The sequence below is a fragment of the Amphiprion ocellaris genome, chromosome 19, assembly GCF_022539595.1.
Source record: "Amphiprion ocellaris isolate individual 3 ecotype Okinawa chromosome 19, ASM2253959v1, whole genome shotgun sequence".
Taxonomy (NCBI): domain Eukaryota; kingdom Metazoa; phylum Chordata; class Actinopteri; family Pomacentridae; genus Amphiprion; species Amphiprion ocellaris.
In genome coordinates this window covers 32,016,743-32,034,918 of record NC_072784.1, presented here as the reverse complement: position 1 = coordinate 32,034,918, position 18,176 = coordinate 32,016,743, and the positions used below count along the sequence as shown (strand labels likewise).

Sequence of the window (18,176 nt, the reverse complement as noted above, 5' to 3'; positions counted from 1 at the left end):
CTAAAAATAAAGATATAATTAAGATCATAATTAAGACAATGTAGTGACAAGTTAGATTTTCAAAAGCATGTTTGTCTATCTTAAATCTTAGCCTTTAGATAAAAGAGCACAATATGGAATTATAAAGGCCTGCCTGATATGACACTGATGTTCATGTCTCTGATAACAGAGCATTTTTAAACTTTATTGATCCCTCATTGGGGAAATTTACAAGTTACAGCAGCTAGATACAGATGAGGCATGAAAGAAGCAGGACAAGAGTCACAAAAATACATAAGACTAAAAATAAAGACATAACGAAGGTGTAATAAAGACAATTTATTTGTGTGTGTCTTAGTCCTGGGACTTCATATAAATGAACGTAATATGGAATTATATGGGTCTGTGTGGTATACCACTGATGTTCATCTCTCTGTTGAGATAGAATAGAATAGAATAGAATAAAATAGAATTTCTTTACTGCCATTGCAGATGCACATGGTAAATACCTGTTTATGCGCTTAAATCCTAAGAAGATATAATAAAAGCAGAATAAAGACGCTGGATGAGGCATGATGGATTTACATGCGGATGTGTAACTTCCTACTTGATGTGTGCTTGGCATGATGTTGACTTAATGATTCATTCAGTTGTATAGGAACAATAATTTGCTATTTATAAGAGCAGAGCACTTCATAAAGGTAAGTGGTGTGTCTGCAGGTACTCAGTCCAGCGAGGAGGAAGTCAGCTGTGGAGGCAGATGCCCAATGCAGTTAAACTATAATACTCTATGCAGAGGTCTATGCATCCTCTACCTCCCTCTCTCTCTCTCTCTCCCTCATCCTCTCTCTCTCTCTCAGTCATCCTCTCTCTCTCTCCCTCATCCTCTCTCTCTCCCTCATCCTCTCTCTCTCTCTCAGTCATCCTCTCTCTCTCTCTCCCTCATCCTCTCTCTCTCCCTCATCCTCTCTCTCTCTCTCAGTCATCCTCTCTCTCTCTCTCTCTCCCTCATCCTCTCTCTCTCCCTCATCCTCTCTCTCTCTCTCTCTCTCTCTCAGTCATCCTCTCTCTCTCCCTCATCCTCTCTCTCTCTCCCTCATCCTCTCTCTCTCTCTCTCCCTCATCCTCTCTCTCTCTCTCTCTCTCTCAGTCATCCTCTCTCTCTCCCTCATCCTCTCTCTCTCTCTCTCCCTCATCCTCTCTCTCTCTCTCTCCCTCATCCTCTCTCTCTCTCTTTCTCTCAGTCATCCTCTCCCGCCGTGGTGCTGAGCCTGCGACGTTGTATGGAAAAAAATAAAAACTAAAAATCTCCCTCTCGCTCCAGCCAACGGACGCATAATTTGGAAGAGGAATAACTCAAGGTACTGTACCAGAAAAACTCATTTTCATCTTAAGATTTAAAAATCTAATGGGGGAAAAAAGACATTTTAATGCAGGGGAGCCTTGATGTGATAAATTTTTATGCAACGGCGAGAAGGTACCTGCAGCAGCGACTCTTCACGGTGCAACAGAAGCCCAGATGGTCGCTTCTTTCCGGCCATGGAAGCATGAATTTATCCCGGTCTGAGCCGTGCATGGTGGTACTACGTGAGTAGAATTAGATTGATTTTTTAGTGCACATTTTCCTCGTTATTCCACAGTTGTTGCTGTGCACCACCAACAACGCGCTGTTTTCCTTCAGCTCTCAGAGAGAAGTGATTCAAATCTGTGCTCGTAGGTTTAAAGTGTCACGAAGCCGAGGCTGGTGTTTCATTTTAGTCTTATTTCTATGATATGTGGATCCTGCGGAGACAGGATGACCGGCCGGAGTGGACGCCATGGACAGATGTGAAGAGAAGGGATTTAGTATCGAGGGAGGAATCACGCAGGGGATAAACTGGTGATGCATGCGCGCAAGTGTGTGTTCCAGCTTGTGTGTGTGTGTGTGTGTCTGTGTGTGTGTGTGTGTGTGTGTGTGTGTGTGTGTTTGTGTGTGTGTGTGTGTGTGTGTTTGGAGTGTAAACGGTTGAGCTTTCCAGCAGTGCTGACTAGTCTGCTGCTGCTGCACCATGGCGCCACTTCTTCACCTGCAATCAGGGGTTTTGGTGTAAGCTGCCTTTAGTTCTGCTGTGCTCGTGCGTGTACGTGTGTGTGTGTGTGTGTGTGTGTGTGTGTGTGTGTGTGTGTGTGTGTGTGTGTGTGTGCGCGTGTGTGTGTGTGTGGGAGAGAGCAAGAGAGAGATTTCCTACCAGCAGCAGCAACAGTGTCCGACCCCTGACCGATGGACCACACAGATTCCTTCGCCCACACATTTGGGGCTGCCAGGCACGAGAAAAACAGCATCTCACAAACATCATTTATCACCACGTTGCTTCCACTGATCCACACACAGTGGAAGCTCCGTGCACACATCGGGGTCCTACATGCCAGTGGCCGGAGCTCCAGCACCAGGGACATATGGGTCTGATTGTGCTGACCAAGCACAAAATGCTGGCTTTGGTGATCTTTCAGCTTCACGTGTGGAGCTTGAATGGGTCTGAGATCAGATAAGAGTGTCCTGGAACATTGGCTGCATGCAGAATGGAAGTGCACGATGCAAAGAGGCACCACCGTGGTTCACATGTGTGATTATAGGGCAGGAATGTAGGATTAAACAGCATTTAGATGTCATGTTTCCTGTTTATTTTAGCCTGTGTGTGATCAATAGTGAATAAGTGCTTCATCGGGTTCTCCTCAGAATGACAGAGAGGTGTATCGGTTTGCTAAGTAGGTGGATTCCTGTTTATTGCATGTAGTAAATTAGCTTTCACTTGAGTCGAGAGGCAGAACCTTTCCTGGTGCTGTTAACTGGACCTGGACCATCAATCAGTAGCCACACCCACTCCAAATAAGCACAAATACATAAAACCAAACTACATTTGCCTCACATTATTTCATTCTTCCACACTTCCTGTCTCCACATGCTGCCATTCCTTCGTCCCATCATTCCTGATGTTGCCTCCGGAGGAAGGATGAGCATTCTCAGATCAATTGCAATCACAGATCAGTGGTGTACCGAGAAAAACAGAAAAAGAGGAGGAGTGGAAATCAGTATGGGAGGCAGGCCGGGAGACCTAAATAATGACCACCTACCAGCCGAAGCCGCTGCCTTGTTGCTCTGTAATCTTCACTTCATCAGAATACTATTGAACTTCACTGGCCAGGTTTCAGGGAATCCATGGCACTGTCTGTTGGGCTCCATCTCAAGAGGTGATGGATGTTACGCCGGAACAAACCTCAAGTGCAATTTTCTTCCTGCTCACTTGCTCTTGTCTGAAAATTATGCAAACTGATATTGTGCAGGTCGCTGTGCATAAAATGAGATAAAGACGCCGGTGGAGGGCTGCATTGAGGCCAGATGGGTGGGAGTTTCCACGGCTGTTGAAATGTTAATGATGACAGCCATCAGTGCTGTTATATTTACTTGACCTCAGTGCACGGACACACCAAGACACTTAGGGCTCCGCAGACCTAATTAATTCACCTTCACTTGTATCCAGGTCAGACAGCGGATGGTTCTGATTGAAGTGCTGCTAGAGTAAATGCCTGACAGCTAGGTGAGGTTTAGAGGATGTTTTGTAGAGACTGCAGAATACCAGGACTGTAAACTTCCTCATAGACATGGAGAATAGGAGCAGTAAATATGGTACTTATTGGAAAAGTGTGGAGCTGATCATGTGTAATGTGTGTTTGTGGTGGAATAGTAGAACACATGACTGGAGGAGTGACTGACTGAATCACATGTTACTCTGTGTCACTATTAACAACCCACTTGGCTGAGTTGTTGCCATTAGCGACTCCACTAGACAGAAATACAGCCTTGAATGCTCAATCCTTGATCTGAAAGAAAACAGGAACGGCTGAATTTCTACCTACAAAAGATTAAATTTAGAAAACAATCTGCCTATAATTTAAAATGAATGAATCACACCTAATTAAGATAAAATATATGTAGTTTACTACGGCAATGAAAATGCTGATTGGGCCTTTAGCTGGCATTGTAATCGCGACTATAAATAACCTCATGCATTATTCTTTTTCTGGGCTTTTTTCATCCACACATATTGTCTATCTAAGGACAGCAGAGGCTTCCTAAAGTCTGAGGCACTGTGTAAATATAAACCTCTGTACACATTTGTCGAAAAAAAGCACGAAAATTTCAGCATCAACCCCCCGAACTGTTTAAATTGGTGGCACTACACTGTGTGCTCACCATGTTCTAATCCAGAGTCTATTCCAGGAAATCAGGACTGTCAGCTGGCTGGCACACAATCTGCAACCTCAGATCTTTAGCTTTGCTCAGGAGCTCCACCTCTCCTGGCCTGCCTTCCCTGGCCACGCCCTCCAAATCGATTTCTGGATCCATCAGGAAGGATTATGCAAAGATCCTGAGAGGGATAACCCTTGGGAGACATTCACACATGCTCACTCCTCCACAGCACAATCTTGGCCATAGCACACTGCGCTCTCTTTCAGCCTACCAGCTGTTGCAGTGCTCCGTGCAATCAATACGACAGTCATGTTTCACAACAACCGTCACTCCTTCACTGCCAGGAATCTGTGGGAGGTCCCCCTGGGCGAGAGACTGAGAGACGGAGAGACGGTGGTTCGCTGACGAGGCTTCAGAAACACCGGTGACAGATTGGAGAAATCTGGATGCAGTTTCATTAGCTGTATATCTGTGGGGTGTGAATGTGTTGATATGGGGAAACCTTTCTTTGGGAGGGTGAGACGTGAAAGGAGTGCAGAGCTGAGACAGACGGACGCTGGGAGGAAGGACAAATAAGGGGACGTGTAATAAAGAATATTACAGAATATGAGACATACACCACCATTCAAAAGTTGAGGGTTATCCAGGCAATCTCATGTTTACCATGAAAACTTCCTGTGCTAAAATAACTGCACAAGGGTTTTCTAATCATCAATGAGCCTTTCAACACCATTAGCTAACACAATGTAGCATTAGAACACAGGAGTGATGGTTGCTGGAAATGTTCCTCTGTACCCCTATGGAGATATTCCATTAAAAATCAGCTGTTTCCAGCTACAATAGTCATTTACCACATTAACAATGTCTACAACGGATTTATCATTCAATGTTATCTTCATTGGAAAAAGCTGCTTTTCTTTCAAAAATAAGGACATTTCTAAGTGACCCCAAACTTTTGAACGGTAGTGTATTTCATGGAATATCTAAAAAAAAAAAGGACGAGGATGAGGAGTGAGTAATGAGAAGTTGGTGAAGCAGCTCCTCAGCAGCACCTTATCCCCTGAATGACAGTAACTTTCGGCTCCAAGAATGTGTCAGATCTGTCAGGCTAAGCACCAAAATGTTCTTCCTGAAACTTAAAAACAACGCTTCATTCACGTCAGGTGAATCAGCTGGTTGCACGGATTTTTCTTTTTCTCATCACTTTCACGCACACATGCAGATCCTGTGGGGACTTCTAACCATCTTTAGCTAATCCGGATTCCTCTGTTCAGTAAAGCCTTTCTTTCAGTCATCTGATTATGCTGCATTTCCTCCTAATGGAGTCACAACTAAGGGTTTTATGACTGTAATTGCACTGACAAACTGCTGCAGTGTGACCTGACACTGACAGAATGCTTCTGACGGGGAATAGCTGTCGAGTAGAAACAGGAGGGTGAAGCGATGCGAGGCTGCATGAGGGAAGGTGTCGGTTCTCTTGTGGTGGAAAACTAAAGCAACGAGTGTGTGAGCGCTTTGATGTGTGTGTGGAAAACCGAGCATCTCAGATTGTTGACTGAGGTTTGCTAATATGTATGTGCACAAGAAATACATACCGCACATGCATTGCTGCATGGGCTACACTCGCAAACAATCCTGCTTTTTACATTGCCAAGGAACATGGCGGAATTATGTGATGATCAGCGTTGGTTTGATGTCTGTCTGTCTGTTAGCAACATTACACAATAACAGACTAACGGATTTGGATGAAATTTTCAGGGAAGGTCAGGAATGACACAAGGACCAAGTGATCAGATTTTGGCAGTGATGCAGCTTATAGTCTGGATCCACGGATTTGTTAAAGATTTCTGTATCATTGCCAGATAGTGACACGGTGTCACTGTAACCATGACAACAAGTGAACACTACATGATCACATGATTGTGATCCTGCTACAAATCCATCACTGAGGAACATGAATGTTTATAAAACTGTAACTGTGAATAAGTCCTACTTTTTAAAGAAAATGTCAATAGCCTCAAGACATTTTAAAGTCATTTTGGACCCATTTTTTTAACCCTCCTCAGCCATCCTAGATGATTAACTCATTTTGGACAGGGTTTAAACAGTTAAGGAGGATTTTTTGAGCAGGTTCTGGAAAAATTTAGTAATTTCTAGTCATTTTGCACATATTTTGGGTCTTTTTTTTTAACAGATTTTAACAACATTTAGAGAACACTTATTTTATGAGGTCAAATTTGAGTTATTTTGAACGTGTTTTTATTGTAATGTTCAGCAATTTTTGGAACCCTTCTAAGCCATCTTAGATGTTTAACTCATTTTGGACATACTGTGAATAGGAAAAGAGGATTTTTTGAACAAGCTCTGAACAAATTTCTAATAATTTTGGACAAATGTGGAGATTTGTTAAAGATTTCTGTATCATTGTGAGATAGCGGCACGTTATGACTGTCACCATGACTACAGTCGTCCCTCGCTGTATCGCGGTTCGCTTTTTGCGGTCTCACTATATCGTGGATTTTTAAATTGTATACATCTAATTTGGTATCACAGGATTTCGCGGTATATAGATATTTTTTATATATATTTATTATTTCAATTATTTTTGTGGTAAAATAAGCATTTTCTATCCTAAAAATTTGAAAACAATATAAAAAAATAATGATTAAAAAAATATTTAAAGAATATTAAATTGACATAAAATGTGTAGTGTACAGTGCTGGGCTCTGATTGGCTCAGTGACCACAGCATCAATCTCCTCCGTCTCCTGTGTGTAGCAGCATTCAGCATCTCATCTGTCCGTTTCACATCGACGTCGGATCTCTGCATAGTGTTGCTCTGCAGTGTTGTGTTTTTGTGAAATACAGGGAGAGTTTATAAAGCTTTAAAATATATATAAGTAATAAAATAAATATAAGGTCGCTACTTTGCGGGGGGTTCTGGAACCTAACCCCCCGATAGATGAGGGAGCACTGAACAAGTGAACACTATGTCAGCTGCCTGCTGATGATCACATGATTGTGATCCTACTACAAATCCACCACTGAGGACTTATCAGGACTTATCCGTCTGAAATGATACAAGGAACAACTGATTAAATTGTGGGGGTGTTTCTGAATCCCATCAATTCCCGCCGCCCGCTACATATTTAGGTCACGTGATTCGGTATCCGTACATAACGTACACATGCAGAACACACGCCTGTACTCAGTGCAGGTCATGCTGTTTGTGGGTTCATCTATATTAAATGGACACATTCTATGTTGTGTGATTTCTGATAATCAATAACTAATAAATAAATGCTGCATTTGTTAAAAAAAAAGAAAAAGAGGCATTTCTGACAATGCCATATGGGGGAATGGGCAGCCTTGGAGGAGTACTGCGCTGTCTGAATGCTTTTCTTGTTCTTGACATTTTGTCTCTTAAGTGGTGCAAAGTCTGTGAGGTAGTTCAGCTCCAGCTGCACTGCTACACAAACACGTGACACGCCAACACGCCTCCCAATATGGCGGTCGGTTTAAACTGCAGAACTCTGCCTGTGCTCTGCACCACGGCGCTGCTGAATGCCCACCACCACCTCGTCATCCACCTGCAGGCTCTCACTGCAGGAGGAGATTTACTCATCACTCCCCAATATCTCCGCAAAACAAATTCTGCAAGGAGGTCAGAGCCTCAATGCCAAACTCTAACTCTGCTCTCCTTTCCATTAATAAAGATTTTAAATGTGAGTCGATCAAAGTGAAGATCAAGGCTCCAAATGTGCGCAACTCAGAATTAATTCACCAATTCCAAAAAAAACCCCAATCCACCCACAGTAAGTGAGTAATGTTTAGCTTCTCCTATAAATAAGCTCATTCTACTCAGAACTTTGTGCTGTGGTCACGTAATGCAGTCAAGTGCTTGATTTACAAAGGAAAAATTAATTTAACTAGTTTGATCTTCAACAAAGCCGAGTGTTTGAACGTGTTTAATAATCTCCCAAGGAGGAAGAAGGAGCTGGAAATGACTCATACAATATGCAGCTGTTAGCAGGCTATTTTCAGGCTCTGGCAGTGAACGACGCTCAAATACAGAACGGACTTTCAGTGCACTGTGATATGAAATCGTTTAACTAATAAGTCTTAATCGAATCACCGTTTGAGAGAAAGACATAACTGACAAATAAATGTGTGGGAGTGAGCAGCATTTCTTTTAGTTTGAATAAGCAATTACAGCCATTTGAAATGTATTATTAGTGATTATGAGAATAAGAAAGGCCTGAATGGTGAATTTAAAGTACACAAAACTAAAAGTGAGCGCATCAAATTTAATATAAAATTCGACTGAATTAAAACTGAAGGCCAGATTTTAGTAAAAACTTGAATAAAATAACACGTATGCAGAGCGGAGCAGCTTTTACAGAAACCTGCATGTGTGGGTGGATGTGTAATATAAGCAGCGCATGTTCTGTACATGTGTGTGTTTTTCTCTGTGTAGTCAGTGTGTGTTTGTGCGCGTACTGTATGTGTGTTAAGTAAGGACACCATCTGCCATCATCTTCGCTTTGTGCCAACCCCCCGCCCCTATTAACCCACAGCCACGCTCACAGAAACCTCTCAGAGTTTGACGACAGAAACAAACAGCAAAATATTTCACTGTGGATATGTGAGTGAGAGAAAGAGGCCGAGGAGTGGGAGTGATGCAGAGAGCACTCTAATTGTTGAACGGTGATGGATAAAAAGCACAAAGACGGAGCGCACAATCTAAGTTGTGGTGTTTCTACTTGAGATTTCCACCTCTGGCGTGTTAATTTTACATTAGATGGCTGCTTCACACACTCTCCTGTATGCCACACACACAAATATACAATTACGCACACATACTTGCACACAAGTGGATTTTGGAATAATGCCGTGTTTTTGTTGGTTTTTTTTCTCTCAACTGCCCTAGATTCATTTGGCATCTGTGCTGCACACTCATCTCTCTCCCTCTCTCTGTTGTTATCACCATCGGCCTCTTTCTTCCAGCCTGCCTCCCTCTCTAAACCTCTCCCCCCTCTCTCCCCTCTCTCCCCCTCTCTCCCCCTCTCCTTCTCCATCTTTCCCTCTCACTCTCTTAGTAGCGACTGCTAAGATCTGGGTATAAATATTTTAGCTCTGTCACCCATTCTGCATCTGCAGCTTCACAGAGAGACAGTATCTCCAGTCCCTTTGTGTGTGTTGTTTGTGTGTGTGTGTGTGTGTGTGTGTTGTTTGTGTGTGTGTGTGTGTGTGTGTGTGTGAGAGAGAGTGCGTGAGTGTGTGTGTGTGTGTGTGTGTGTGTGTGTGTGTGTGTGTGTGTGTGTGTGTGTAATTGTGTGTGTGAGTGTGTGTGTGTGTGTGTGTGTGTGTCTGTGCCTCAGCAGAGTTGAGTTATGCGAGTATGTGGTGGTGTGTTGCGTTGAAGCATCTGTTTGCACTTTAATTTGCATCGCAGAACGGGAAAATTGCAATGTCTTGGCCAAAAAATATATCTGGAATCCTGCATTTTATAGATGTTTTTTCTTCCTTCATGTTCATATGGGGGCTGCACAGTGGATCAGTGGTTAGCGCTGTCGCCTTGCAGTTAGGAGATCCCTGGTTTGTGTCCTGACCTTCCTGGGATCTTTCTGCATGGAGTCTCCATGTTCTCCTGCTGGGTTCTCCAGGTTCTCCAGCTTCCTCCCACAGTCCAACAACATGCTGAGGTTAATTGGTGATTCTAAACTGTCTGTAGGTGTGATTGTTTGTCTCTATGTGTAGCCCTGTGATAGACTGTTACCTGTCCAGGTGAACCTTCATCCTAAAGCTACATGTCCAATAGATCCGTCTTTCCTGCATGTAAACGCACCACATCTGAATATCGCTGCTTGGTGGGCGGTCACTAGCTGGTCACATGACAGCTCTTCAAACTGTCTCTTTTATTATGAAAACACTTCAGTGAAAAGTATTTCTGAAAGGTTTTGAGGGGAGAAATAATCTGCTGAATCTGTCCTGGTTTCAGTTCAACGACTCGTTTAGACGTTTGATGAAAGTTTCATGATGCGTCCGACCTCCGCACTCTGGGTTGAATTTGCATAAAGTAGAAATTGTTCTACTTTATGCAAATGAGCTGCGAGGAGACACACCTGATCACAGCTGGAAACGCACCGCAACCGGACCAGCATGCAGCATGGTGCATTTCACATAGACAATGAATGGGATGCTGACCTTTAGTCAGCTGGGATAGATTCCAGCCCCCCATGACCCTGATGAGGATTAGCAGTGTATAAATAATGGATGGATGGATGATGGATGGATGGATGGATGGATGGATGTTTATATGGAGCAGATTGGAGATGGAGTTTAAGCAACATCCAAGCTGGAGTCAGTTTAAAAAGCAGAACAAGAATATGGTTTTCATGAAGTACAGAGAGGAGGGGCTTTGACACGGGTATATCACTGATGATTTAATATTTGTTTACTTTTTTTTTTTCTATTTTGTTTGTAAATATGTACAGAAATAACTGTGGGAGTGAAGTACTGAGTGACTGATGGGTTGGAGGAAATAAGCTCACGATGGGTTAATATTTTTTGCTTTGTTTTGTTGTTGTTTTGAATATTTTGATTTGATTTTATGGCTTTTTTTCCTCTCATGTGTCCAAAATAAAAACATTCATCTACAAAAAGATGCACAGGCTGTAAAAAATGCAGCACTTCTATAACCATAATTTTGCTTTTTATCACCCAAAAAAACAACTATTTTAAACCAAAATTTAAAAACGACACACCCGAATCGTTGATACATGAAGATGTCAGATACGAGAGCGGTTTGTAAGAAGATCAGAACTTCCAACTTATGTCGGAATTATTTTGTCTTTTGTCGTGGATGTCGCAGAATAAATTCAGAATTATTGTTACTCCTTAATGGAGCTGCATTTTGTTGCACAAACCTGCAGTTTTCCATCGTAACAAAAAGTCAATGGAACAAACATCTCAGCAACAGATGAAGGAATATATATATATTTTTAACCTAAAATCTATATTAACTTCTTCTGTTTCCTAAAACACAACAGAAGCTACTGTGTGGCTCACCTGTGTGTGACTGTGGGCAGAATCATTTTAGATTAATCCAGATTAGAGATTAGATCTGACCTGCAGCCTGCAGACTCCTACAGCTCTGGGCTTCCCTGCTGATTTCTTAATATGATAAAACCTCCACCGTGTGTTCGCCTTCATTCATATCTGAAAGAGGAAAGAGAGAAGTGTATTTTCTGATACTTTCAGATGCTCAGTCAGGTCTTCAGGCTCACAGTCACAAACCACAGAGACAGAGCTGCAGAAGTAAACTGTCGGCTCACCGTCATCGAAAGTCGAACAGATTCTCCTTCTCCCCTCGCTCAGTAACAATATTGATTGCAGCACCTCCTCAGTTAGTTACACTTCTTCTCTTACTGCTTTGTTTCTCCTGCTGGTGTGTAGCTGAATCACACAGACACTCTGCAGGCCCAGAACACAACCAGACATGAGCTGCAAAACGTACACAAACTGAAGCCAAACGCACACAGAAACACAATGCCACACACACACACACACACACACACACACACACACACACACACACACACACACACACACACACACACACACACACACACACACACACACACAAACATACATACGCACACACACTCCATCTTCCACCCCACGGGTTTCAAATAATTTCACAAATGCTCAGCACTTAATCCAGCAGCTTAGACAAGTCTGTGTGTGTGTGTGTGTGTGTGTGTGTGTGTGTGTGTGTGTGTGTGTGGCACTATGCCGTGGTTTGTATGCAGAAATTAGCATATTTTCTTTATTTGTCTGTGAAAGTCTGTGATTATTTACTTACTCTACAGTATTTGTGTAAACAGCTCCTATAAACTAAAGATAGTTGTTGAATGTGAAGGCGTTGCAGCCGAGGGACTGTTAGAGTCGAAGGCAAACTTCTGAGGCATGAATTTGTTTTTCTCTTCTTTAATTTTTCCGACTGTAGTAATAGTGGGAGCCGTATTTAACAGATGCTTTATTCTATCATTCTAAAGTTTTCTGTTTCTGTTTTGGTCCAAAGCAACCAATTCAGTCTACTATATGCTGTTTTAATACATGGAACTGTTTGTTGTTGGCTTCATGTTTGCCATGGGGCCTTATTTAAAGTAACACACTCTCTCAGGTGGGGAAGGGGCAGGTACAGACCAGTGTAAAAGAAAGAATTTTTGTAGATGGTATATAGGTCATCATTCCAGGACATTTGGGATTCAAAGTGTTTGAAAAATCAACCTTCTCTTTTACAGTTTTCTGCTCCATATTCATCAATAATAGGTATTGATTGGCTCAGCTTCCACATCAATGGTAGCATTTTTATTCCATGTTTTCTGTGTTGTTTGCTAACCCTACTCTAATCACAGTAACAGGGTTGCTAATCCATGCTAATGTGATCTTTTTCTCAGCAGTAGAAGCTAGATATTTAGCTGCTGTTACTGCTGACCAAGAGGACAAACTGACTGATGGAAAACAGTCCAAAGAATTAGTCTGATCCTGATAATATGAGGTAGAGTGAGACATTCAATCAAGGCTGACAATGGGATGAAAAGATGGAAAATAGAAGAGAGGACATAGCTTTGCTCTATCCATTCTTTAGGAACACTGTTGGATGATGGAAATGACAAAAACAAGACAGAAAATGACAAAAATAAGACGGAAAATGACAAAACAAAATACAAAATGACAAAAACAAGACACAAAAGACGTCATCAACAGGTTCTGCTAACATGTTGTGGGACACACGTTCCATACATGATAATTATTATTTAAAATATTATGTTGATTAAAACTGTTCCCACAATTACAAGAGACATCAATGAAAAAATAAAACCAAAAAAAAGGAGATTTAAAATTAATTTGAACTGTTTTATTAGAGATTCAGTTTGGTCATCAGGGGGACAAGAGAAAAATGTCATTTTAGGGGGAACTCCAGACTTATTTGGTATTTTTAAAATATTTTCAAACATTCTTTTCTCCTAGTTTTTTAGATTTGGTCTCAGGACAAGAACATTTAGACAACAACCGCATGTTTTAATATTTTCTTCATGGATTATTGTGAATTTGATGTAAAATGTCCTCCAGTTTAACCCACTGAACTCCAAGCAGTTTCTGGATGTTTAATTTGCTCATTTTTCACTGCAGTAAAAAGTCCTGCTTCTTTATAGAAACATCACAACTGTGACTAGAAGATGGAACTCAAAATGCTGTCTGTGCAGCAGGACACAGTTGAGAGAAAAAGAGAGAAAGAGAGAAAAAATACATTCTTTGGGTCATTTATTTTACAAAAATAGAGAAAAGATAATCTGAAATCTGTTAGGATCCTGCTCTAGCCCCTGCCCTTCTTTCCCTTTTTCCTCTTTTTCCTCCTTTCTCCCTTGAGTCCTGATCTGTTTCTGTGTTGACCTGTCTCTCTCTGTCTCCCTCTGTCTGTCACCTCTCCCTCATGTCTCTCTCTCTCTCTCTCTCCCTGTCTCTCTCCCTCATGTCTCTCTCTCTCTCTCTCCCTGTCTCTCTCCCTCATGTGTCTCTCTCTCTCCCTGTCTCTCTCCCTCCTGCTTCACCTGCTTCACCTGCCTGCACTCTGTTTGCTGATTGCTACAATGAGTTTCAGCTGCAGCAATCAGGTGACACCATTCACCTGTTCTCCACCTCACCTCCACTATTTAAACCAGCCCTATTCAATTAGCGGCCCGCGGGCCACATGCGGCCCGAAAGCAACCCTCGAGTGGCCCTAAAGCAACTGCCGAGTGATTGGGACTTGGGTCCGAGAAAAACAGAAAAACATCTTTCAGTAACACAAGTTCTTACAAAAATTCCAACATTATTGCAAACATTGAATGCAACACTTACCGTAACCTAGCAACTAACCCACAATGCATTGTGTTGAGGAGACCCGTTTGAAAAGTTAACATTAGCAGTTCTATACAGGCGAAAATAGCAGCATGTCTTTTTCTATCCTGAAACGACAAATCGGCGAGGAAAAGCGTCGGTTTAATCCTGCGTGAACTGACAAGTATTTATTTATTTACCACCAAGTCCGAACGCCAAACCAATGCGTTTACTCTGCAACGAGTGCTTTGTAGCGCTGAAAGATTATAATGTCCGAAGACACCACGTTGGAAAAACATGCCGCGTTTCGGACAAACTTTCACGAGGGATGTCATGAGAGAGCGGCTATAATTCAGAGTTTGACTGTATCTTACAACCGGAGCTGTACTACAATGAAGCGGACCTGCACAGCTCAGGAAAGGGCCACGAAAAAGAGGCCGTTCACAGACTCAGAAACTGTGAAGGACTGCATGTTGGCTGTCGTGGATGAAGTTTTAACGGACGATAAAGTTAAGACGAGTGTGACATCTGCTATCAAACAGGTCTGACACGTCAAACATTCTCGCCACAGATGTCTTCGAGACATGGTAAGTGCAACAAAGCAGCGTGCTGTAGCAGACACTAAAGGTAGTTTTATGTATTTATGTGACTATTTTCTGTTCACTTATTATAAGTTTAATATTTAAGAAAGGCATTTTGTTTTGACAGTTATTTCACTTAGTTGCACTTTATTATGCACTTTGATGTCAGCTTTATTTCGTTTCAAAGGGATAGTAACTATCACTGTGCCTACTGTTTATTTTTTTGATTATATGCACTGAAGATGCGACTGTCTCAGATGAGACCAAATATGGACAGGGACAAACTTTGTTTTTTGTTTGTTGTTTCAAAAGAAGAAAAGTGTCTCAAGTTCTGAAAAGTTACTGTTAAGCAAGTTACTTTTTAATGCACTTTGAGATGTGACCAAAACAAAAGATGGTGTTTCTAATCAGCACATAGTTTTTATGTTCATATGCACCTTAACCTGTGCTTATATTTACCTATCAAAATGTGTTGAAGTTGTGTGTTTGAAATGTAAAATCTAAAGAAGCAGTATTTCAGCACAGGTTTAGTTTAAGTACTGCTCTTCTATTGTGTTTATGTCCTTTTGGATGTGGCAATACGTTTATAAACATCCAGTGTGTTTGTTATCTTATCTGTTTGTGTTTATTTTAAATGGTTAACTTTGCTCACTGTTTGCTAAAAACGTCCGGCCCAGCTCATGTTCTTAGTCTGAAAATCCGGCCCGAGTCCATTTTTAATTGAATAGCCCTGATTTAAACCCTGCTCATTCATTCACTCCCTGCCGGATCATCGACCCACATACCCTCAAAGACTCACATCGTGTCACGGACTCAAGACATTCTGTTGAATTTGCTTTTGGGCTCCGTTTTCCCCCCTCCTGGATTTTCTCACGCATGGACTCAGTTTTTCTCTCGGTTTCTCGTCAGCTCAGCTTCAGTCTCCAGCCTGTTGTTCCTTCCTCTTCCCCATTTGCCCCTGGATTAGCTCAGCCTGTTTTCCCCTCTGTATTCAGTTCCCCATCTAGTGAGTACTCCTCCTTTATTTAGTTTTGTAAGTTCAGTTTAGTTTTGGTTGACTTCCATTTTGGTATTCATCGTGTTTATTGTCGAGCTTTGAGTTGTTTGGTTTAATTCTGTTCTCTCAGTTCAGTTCTCCATTTACGTATTGGTTTTGTTTTTTTGATTAAATAAATCTATAAGCCTTCATTCAGCTGTCTGTCAGTCTGCACTTGGGTTCCCCTGCTAACCCCATAACAGAAATCAACACTTTCTCCAAGTGCCTACAGGTGTTAATAAGTGAAAAATAGTGACTCGACAGACTAGAGATATTCCACTACTTAATTTTTTAATGTCTTTCAGTACTCATCTCCTCTGCGTGAACAGTTTAACCCAGTTCAACTAAAAAAAACTCTAAACTTTTGTCACGTGAATCTTAGCCACAGCTGAGTCACTGATGTGCAGAAGAAGGCAGATTTCTTTTACTTTTTTATGAAATCTGGTTACAGTAATAAATTAATTTTGTTGAATTTTAAATGGGACATGCAGAAAAAAGAGCTTAGATTTGGTCAATTTTCCCAACAGAACTAGTAAATATCAGACAAGATTAGTTCAAGGACCATAGGAAAATGAAGATTCTTTGTGTTTTAAAGTTTCTGACTCTAAAAAACGGTGTAATTTAGGTGATTTGTTTCAAAGACACGCCTTTTAAACTGTCAGCAGGTTTTGGGTTCAGGTGTAACGTTCCTAAAAATAATAGTTTTTTTAAAAGATGGCATCTTTTTCATAATTGTGTGTTTTCAGAAGAATGAAGTGAACATTCTGTGAGTTTTGTCCCCCCAGTGACCTCAGCCTGTGGTCCTTTCTGTTAGATATGTTAGTAAGATGAGGGTTCATTTCACCGTCTTCTGTGATTTTTATCAGGTCTGAGTGTTCTTGTTTTTTTCCCCATAAATAATCCGCTGCATGCATGAGTTCATAATGACGATGAGCACATATCTGTTGCCTGAACAATTCCAGATTGGGCTCCAGTGTTTGTCCAGACTGGCCTGAGGGAACGTTCGAGGCGGTGCAGATCTCTGAGAGCCGCTCTTTAGTCTTACATCACATCATGTATTGTTTGTTTCCCGCCCACCTGACCCGAGCAGCCACCTATCAGCAAACAGCCCACGCCAGCTCCACCCACCCACCTCCAATCATGTTCCTGCAGGAGAAACTACTTCTCTACCTATAGAAATATCATCTTGATCTTTTCAAGCACAAAGACGTTACCCATTTTGCATAAACGACTCAGAAATAAACAGATGCGGGGTTATTTTAAGTAACCGGGGAACAAAAACAGCTCCCTTTGTTGCGTAATTGATTCAGCTGTGACAAATGTAGATTACGCCTCTGATCTACATTAACCTTTTATTTAGAGAGACTGAGATTAAAGTGATGTTTTCTGCATTTATATCAGTAATCTCTTACTGTAAAGTATCCCTTTATAATGCATGGAGCTCCGTTATCACCAGGAAATAAATGGAACAACAAACAGCAGATCAGTCTGGAAACAGCTGTCAGAAGGAAAACAGCATTTCTCTGCTTCAGAATCCATATGTGTGTTATATATGTTCACAAAGAATGAGTTCTTATAGTCAGACTTCTCTTTTCTCAGCTGGGAGTTGGTTTTCTTGGTGCATTTGACCTTTAAGGCCTATATGATATGAAACTCTCAAACATTTTTATGTAAAATACAGATCAGCGACAAAACTAAAATGTTATTTTTCTGTTTAATTTTCAGTGTCGGACAGGAACACAGTAAAATGTGACATTATTAGAAATTTAAAAGCTCATTACAGTTAAGATTCCCAGCATCATTCCTGTGTTCTAATGCTGACGAAATTCGCTGGATTTTGGTAGATTTTTTTGTGAATATTCTTAAGAAACATTTATTTTTAATATTTCTTTTTTCCACCAAAAAATGTTCAAAAATTTCTCAAAAATGTTGAAAATATGGACCTCAGAAGTTTCACTGTGAAAATCTATTTTTTTCCCACATTTTCAAACTTTAAAATGGGTCAGTTTGACACAAGGGTTAACTAAGAATATCAACTTTAACTCATATAGAGCATCTTTAATTCATGTAGTGTATATTTTATGTTGCACATTTCTTACGGTGCTTCTACAGAGATGTCTGATGTGTAAATACACTCGCTGACTGCACAATGACAATAAAGGAATGCTGCTTTATTCCACTCTATGATGAATAATGATAGAGAAAAAGCTCCATCCTGTAACCTGACAGGATTGGCTGTTTAGATTAGTAGTAGATAGTAATGTCTCCTATTGTTGTGTCTGAAAAACTCTGGAAATCTGAATTAGTGTTTTTGGTATGCTACAGTTTTAAGGTGGAAATTCTCCATTGAGGCATTGATTAAATCAGAATTCCACATATTTAATGCCTGGTTGAGAGATAAAAGTAGTGCAGCTGTTGTTCTTTGTTTTTACTATATTGGTCCAACTCAGATCAGATACTACTAA

The 18,176-nt window shown here is 41.2% G+C and overlaps 1 protein-coding gene across 5 annotated transcripts in view; it reads left to right on the top strand.

Annotated features, from left to right (window-relative positions):
• Positions 1-1,111: 1,111 nt before the first annotated feature.
• Positions 1,112-18,176, top strand: part of LOC111566907 (protein phosphatase 1 regulatory subunit 29) — a 119,632-nt gene continuing 102,567 nt past the window's right edge. For 3 of the 5 annotated variants that reach the window (XM_055005046.1, XM_055005050.1, XM_055005048.1), the window contains exon 1: positions 1,130-1,340. The gene's annotated coding sequence lies outside the window, so the exon portion shown is untranslated. The other 2 variants (XR_008599678.1, XM_055005049.1) reach the window with 2 other exon arrangements.